The following is a 7708-nucleotide window of genomic DNA, read 5'->3' on the forward strand; positions in this document are numbered from 1 at the left end:
CCGGCTTAGTCGATTCAGTAGGATCCAGTAGGTCTGGACTGGCGCCGATGACTCTTGGGGATAGACGTCTGGGTATTTCTGCATGCATTCCTGCATGACCTGGAACCGGTCTACACAGTCTGACCCCTTGATCTCCTCCATGATATAGTGGAAACATGAAAAGGCTGACTTGAACTGTTTTCCACAGGGGCTACCGGCCATTCCCCCAAGGCATAGGCAATTCCAGTTAATGTGTAAACATTAAGGTTTAGGTGTTTTTTAATAGCTCCCCTGGTGAATGTGGTGCCGAGCCAGGTTTAGGATCCAGCAGCAAGCTGCCTCCTGCTCCTTGATTCCTGTGTATGAGCTCACCTTGGCACCCAAAGCCAATAATGGAATTTAAAATTCTTGTCTTCATGCCCAGTACTTTCACTGCCTTAGACCTGGGGTCAGGCCCTGGGACTTGGTCTCTCTCATCTGCCCTTGAACCTACCCAGTGGACTTCAGTCAGTGTCACCTCCCTAGAACATGCTCTGGTGTCTCCTGTCTGTCACCGGCCTTCTGGAGGCCAGCCGCCTACTCCTTTTGTTCATCCTTTGGAGGCTGCCTTGATCTAAGCTCAAGTTTGCTCTCACCAGGGATACTGCAACAGCCCCCTAACTGGCCAGCCCACTTCCAATTTCACCCCCTGTAGTCCCCACTCGTGTCAACTGCAAGCAATCTTTCTAAATCCACATTTCTCTCCTTCAGTTACTTATTCCCATTATCATTTTTGCTGATCTGTCTTTCCTATACCACCATTTACTTTATATATAATTTAAATGGATCCACTTTTTGCTGAAGTTTATTTCACTACCACATATGAAAAACCAGTTATCTTTTTTTGTTATCTATAGAACTTTCTATAGGCATAAATAAAATGACAATAAAACAGTGTGATTTAATTCTACTCAGATATTGTGAAGAAGGCTTTGCTTTGTTAAAGAGAAACCTTAGCAAGAGTAAGGATAAGTGTTAAAAACTTCCCATCACTGGCCGGGCACGGTGGCTCACACCTGTAATTCCAGCACTTTGGGAGGCCGAGGCAGGCGGATTACGAGGTCAGGAGATCGAGACCATCCTCGCTAACACGGTGAAACCCCGTCTCTATTAAAAATACAAAAAATTAGCCAGGCGTGGTGGCAGGCGCCTGTAGTCTCAACTACTCAGGAGGCTGAGGTATGAGAATGGTGTGAACCCAGGAGGCCAAGCTTGCAGTGAGCTGAGATCGTGCCACTAAACTCCAGCCTGAGTGACAGAGCGAGACTCTGTCTCAAAATAAAAAAGTAAATAAATAAATAATAAAAACATCCCAACACCAAATTGAGACTCTCTTGGAGGTAATCAGAAGGACTTAAATATACAAGTAAGACTTGAAAATCAGTGAGTCAATATTAGTTAATGGTACATTTCTGTACCATTTACAGTCACTTCAGGTAACACCCAAGATGTGGTAAACACTGTTTTAAATCTTGTCATATATTGTTTTGCTTCTAAATGCCTTGAAGGAAAAGTTCAAACTCCTTAGGCTGTTGGTATGACATTTCCTTCATATTTTGAACCACAGCACTCCAGCAAAAATGAACTCGCTCTCCCCAAACTCCCCAGGTTCTTTCAGTTTTGGGGGGCTCTACACACAGGATTCTCTTCTCCAGGAAGAGGATGTGTCTTGCAGATTAGCATTTCATTTATGTTTACTATTGTCTTTTATGGGTCTATTTCAGAGCCCACCTGAAACAAAGTATGTGAGAAGAATGAAAAGGACAAAGGAGAGGTGGAAAGGTTGATAAACAAGATGGGAAGAAAGGGAGGGAGGCAGAGGGAAAGAAAGTATCAATGAACTTCTATTTATTCTACAAAGCCCATCTTAACTGTTCCTTCTTTTTTGAAGCTTTCCTGTATCCCTTAGCCATATCTAAGCATTTCTTCTTCTGGGTTCCTACAGTATTGTCTCCATATCTCTATTAAGGCATTTAACACTATATTCTTTTTTTTTTTTTTAAGACCGAATCTCACTCTGTGGCCCAGGCTGGAGTGCGGTGACAAGATCTTGTCTCACTGCAACCTCCACCTCCTGGGTTCAAGCGATTCTCCTGCCTCAGCCTCCCGAGTAGCTGGGACAACAGGCACGTGCCACCACAACTGGCTAATTTTTGTATTTTTTTAGTAGAGATGGGGTATTGCCATGTTGGCCAGGCTGGTTTCAAACTCCTGACCTGAGGTGATCCACCCACCTCAGTCTCCCAGTGTTGAAATTACAGGCGTGAGCCACTACGGCCGGTCCACTATATCCTATTGAATGAATTCATGTGTCCTTCACTTAGACTTTGATCCCTACAAGGGCAGGACCACTGCGATATTTACTTATATTTCCAGCACCTAGCCCAGTGGCTTTAAAACTTGGTTGCACATTGGAATCATAGTCAGAGCTTTAAAAAAATACTGATGCCGAGGACTCACCACTCCTGGACTGGATTCTGATGTAACTGGTCTAGGGTGTGTCTGGGTTTCAGGATTAAAAAAATTTTTTTGTTGGAGACAGGTTGTCGTTCTGTTGCCCAGGCTGGAGTGCAGTGGCAAGATCATAGCTCACTGTGACCTTGAACTCCTGGCCTCAAGCAATTCTCCTGCCTTGGCCTCCCAAAGCACTAGGATTATAGGTAGGAGCCACTCTGCCTGGCCTGGATTTTTAAAACTCTCCAGATAGTTCCAATGCAGCCAATATTGTGAATCACTTTCCTAACCAAAGCCGAATTATGGTAGGAGGAGGTCAGTAAGTGATGAGTAAGTAGATGCATCCTGCCTTTAACGCACCACAGTTCTGACCCAACATGACCGCATTCAGAGTTTCATGTGATGCTAATTCATTAATACATTCAGGAACTATTAATTAAACAATAATGTGGTACCAGGTATTATGCTAGGCCAAGCCACTAGAGATGGAAATGTGAGTAAGACTCCCAATTCTCCCCTTGTTTTTGATATGCCTCAGGGATGGCTGGGGCCTGTCCTAGTTCATCCAAGAACTTTCTGTCCTGCTGATTAATTGGCCAGCTCCAACAGCAATCATTTCCCTAGTGACTGACAGCAAATCTTACTTCTGGCTGATTCCTCGGGCAAGTGTTATGTAAGGACAGACTCTATTTACTCTCAGAGAGAGGAAGTTCCCAGGGGGTGTGGGCAAGTCAAGAAACCACAAAGAAAGTGGTCTTGTCTAGATCTCTCCAAGCACTCCAGAAGTGAAAGGGAGATGATGCTCAGGTGGAGACCAAAGTCCTGTGCAGCTCAGACAGGCCTCCTTATGGGTGTGTATCTACATAAAGAAAATGTAAGGCCGAGCGTGTTGGCTCACGCCTGTAATCCCAGCACTTTGGGAGGCTGAGGTGGGCAGATCACCTAGATCAGGAGTTTGAGACTAGTCTGGCCAACATGGTGAATCCCTGTCTCTACTAAAAATACAAAAATTAGCCAGGCGTGGTGGCGGGCACTTATAATCTCAGCTACTGGGTGACCTTGGCTTGGCAGGAGAACTGCTTGAACCTGGGAGATGGAGGCTGCAGTGAGTCGAGCTCGTGTCACTGCACTCCAGCCTGGGTGACAGAGCAAGACTTGTCTCAGGAAAAGAAAAAATCTTCATCACCCATGATGATGTTCATCATCATAGGTAAATGGCATTTCCTTCCCAACCACTACGGTCCCATGCTCAGACCTACTTCAAAACTCTGCACTACAGGTGACTGAAGACCAGAGATGATGTCCAGGTTGGGTCACCCCTGTTCTGTTCTGCTGTGGACTTTGACAACATCTTCTCTCATCCGCTATCACAGCTCCCTAACTGGTCTTCCTGCTCCTGGTTTTGGCCCATTTCACATAGAAGCCAAATGATCTTTCTAAAACCACAAATCCAATCCCCCTACTCAAAACTCTAATGGCTGGCCACTGTTGTCAGAATATACAGAAACCCCCTGACCCCACATATGTGATACAAGGATAACAACCCAAATAAACCTGGACTGTTTTGCATCCAGTCTACCTCTGGTATCTTTTTGTGTGTGTGCGTTTTTTTTGAGGCTGAATCTCACTGTCACCCAGGCTGGAGTGCAGTTGTGCTATCTTGGCTCACTGCAACCTCCACCTCCCACGTTCAAGCGATTCTCATGCTTCAGCCTCCTGAGTAGGTGGGATTACAGGCGCCCACCATAAAGCCCAGCTATTTTTTAAATTTTAGTAGAGATGGGGTTTCATCATGTTGGCCAGGCTGGTCTCCAAACTCCTGACCTCAAGTGATCCACCCGCCTCGGCCTCCCAAAGTGCTGCTGGGATTACAAGCTTAAGTTACCATGCCCGGCCCCATGATCACATTAAAAGGAAATTCAAGTCCAATATCCAGAAAATAAAATGATATGGAAAAGTAACTTCAACCTTTACTGAAGACTTTCCAATAGGCAAAACTGAGAGGTGACAACATGTTAGCAGCCTTCGCTCTCGGCACCTACTCGGCCTGAGATTCCACTCTGGCAGCGCTTGAGGAGCCCTTCAGCCCGCCACGGCACTGTGGGAGCCCCTCTCTGTCCTGGCCGAGGCCGCAGCTAGCTCCCTCTGCTTTCGAGGAGGTATGGAGGCAGAGGCGTGGGCGGGAACCGGGGATGCGCGCTGCGCTCGCAGGCCAGCGTCAGTTCCGGGTGCCCCAGCACTGCCGCAATTCTCACCGGGCCTCAGATGCCTCCGCCCCGCGGGGCAGGGCTCGAGACCTGCAGCGCCATGCCTGAGCCTCCCCCGACTCGTGGGCTCCTGCGCAGTCGGAGCCTCCCTGACACGCACCGCACACTGCGCCACTGCGCCCGGTCCCATGACGGCCCAGGGGCGGAGGAGTGCTGGTGCACAGTGCAGCACTGGTGGGCAGCTTCACCTGCAGCCCCTGTGTGGGATCCACTAGGTGAACCCAGCTGGGCTCCTGGGTCTAGCAGGGACTTGCAGAACCTTTATGTCTAGCTACGCGATTAAAAATACACCAATCAGTACTCTGTATCTAGCTAACCTAGTGGGGACTTGGAGAACTTTTCTGTTTAATTCTGCGTCTAGCTAAGGGATTGTAAGCGCACCAATCAGCACTATGTGTCTAGCTCAGGGTTTGTTAAACACCAATCAGTACTCTGTGTCTACCTCAAGGTTTGTAAATACACCAATCAGTACTCTGTATCTGGCTAACCTAGTGGCAACTTGGAGAACTTTTCTAGCGCTCTGTGTCTAGCTAAAAGGATTGTAAACACACCAATCAGCACTCTGTGTCTAGCTCAGGGATTGTAAATGCACCAATCAGCACTCTGTAAAAATGGACCAATCAGCTCTCTGTAAAATGGACCAATCAGCAGGATGTGGGTGGGGTCAGATAAGGGAATAAAAGTAGGCTGCTGGAGCCAGCAACGGCAACCTGCTGTGGTCTTTTTCTGCAGTGTGGGAGTTTTGTTTTTCTCACTCTGCAATAAATCTTATTGCTGTTCACTGTTAGGGTGTGTACGGTGTTTGTAAGCTGTAACACTCACTGTGAAGCTTTGTAGCTTAATTCCTGAGGCCTGTGAAATCACGAACCCACTGGGAGGAGTGAACAACTCCCAATGTGCTGCCTTCAGAGCTGTGACACTTACTGTGAAGGTCCGCAGTTGCACTCCTGAGGCCAGTGAGACTGTGAACCCACCAGAAGGAAGAAACTACGAACACGTTGGAACATCAGAAGGAATAAGCTTAAGACACACCATTTTTAAGAACTATAACACTCATTGCGAGGGTCTGCAGCTTCATTCTTGAAGTCAGTATGACCAAGAACCCACCAATTCCAGACACAACACCATCACAAAAAACTTATTCTCCCATTTGTCACCACCTAGTGCCAGCTACAGCACCAGCTGCTCATCCTCAAATTTCTCTCTCTCAAAAACTTCAGGTTGCCTTGGTTTCCTTTTAATTCCCTTTTCCCTTCTCACCCACTCTTGGATCTTTCTGATTTATTGAAGGGTATCATGTAATTTCTAATATAAATCAGCTCAGCTTTCCCAGTGCCGTCTTTTCTTTATTCATTACTCCAATCAGCTTGACAAATGCCCAAGAGATAAACAGGTCTACTCTGGAAATAGAGGCAGGGTGCCAGGCAGTGGCTAGTTATATGTCAATACATTTGAGCCATCACACAGATCTTTTTCCACCTGGTGTTACCTTACTGTGCAGCCTCATCTGTGATTCTCCACTCTCTCAAAACAGGCCCTGCTTGTGTACACCGCATACCTTTACAAACGCTGCTCTCCTGCCGGGAATGCCTGTTCCCGTCCTGTTACCCTGGCAAGACATTCAGTTCTTTACAACCCAGTTCTGATGTCACTTCCTTTTAGGCATTCCTCCGTCCCACCGGGCTGGGTTAATTCACTTCCTTCTCCAGAGCTTTGCTGAACTCTGCACAGACCTCAATTACAACCCTTATAAAGCTGGGTTGTGGCCAGGTGCGGTGGCTCATGCCTGTAATCCCAGCACTCTTGTTTGTAGAAAATCCTGGGGAATCTACAAGAAAACTTTTAGAACTCACAAATGAGTTACAGGGACCCAAGTCCTCAGTTTGGCCTTGGAGGGGTCCCTCTGTCTCCTGGCCCTGCTGCCCCTTTCCTGCGGCACTTCCTAGCACCCCTCCTGTGTGTGGCTCTTAGCAGCCGCAGGTGGAGCACCCACTTCCACGCTGCCTACTTTCCCTCTCTGCTCCCTGCCTGGGTAGAGCCTTTGGAGAGCTTCTGTCTCATCTTCACCTCATCCCTTAATAAGTCCTTAATAAGTCCTTAAATAAGGGGCACATTTATCAAGGATAAGAGCTGAACCTGTGTTATCTCATTTAATCCCCACAGCAACCCTCGGAAGTGGGAATTGTAATTATCACCCCATTTTTCAGATGAGGCCCTGGGAACCTACACCCCTAGTCCAAGCTCACACAGTTATGAGGCCCACTGGGCTTGAAAGCAAGGGCTGCTGCCTGACTCCAACATCCAATTTCTTAACCTGAAAGTTGGATAGAGAAGAGAGTCCCAATTCCAATGCTTCCTCCCCTAGCTAGATGTATCTCTTCTTTCCCTGATCCAGACTCCAAGGCTGATAAGCTATCAGCGTGTAGAGCTGACTCTGTACTGTGATCATTTATGTAGAGCTTTTCTCTCCCCTGTTTGGCTGGAAGATCCATGGGAGCAGAGGCCCCATCTTATTCAGCTTTATAGCCTCACGTGCTAGAACTGCTTGGCACATGGTAGGCATGCACATTGCACAGCTTCAGAAAGAGTGAAACGAGATGGTTGAGGGACAATACACTAAAGAGAACAAATGTGTGTTCCCTTTTGCATGCACAGGAGATATGGCCTCACTCATAGTTGGGGTGTCAGGATGATGTGGCTGGAATGTATCATGGGGGAAGGCCATCCCCCTCCTTGCTGACAATGCCTTCCGTGTCCCCTCAAGGCTGCAGTAGAGTTATCCTGGAGAGAAGGGCCCAGTCTTCAGGGCAGGGATTTGTGCACTCATATTTGTTTACTGTGTGTTTGGCACAGTAAAAAATATTTGTGGAATGAATTTGCTGTGTGACTCTGAACCCTTCTCTCAACTTCTGCAGGCCTCCTCTGTTAAAGGGATTGCTCAAGATCAGAGATTTTGCAAACATTCTCCT

Source organism: Chlorocebus sabaeus, chromosome 22 (genome assembly GCF_047675955.1).
Source record: "Chlorocebus sabaeus isolate Y175 chromosome 22, mChlSab1.0.hap1, whole genome shotgun sequence".
Lineage (NCBI taxonomy): Eukaryota > Metazoa > Chordata > Mammalia > Primates > Cercopithecidae > Chlorocebus > Chlorocebus sabaeus.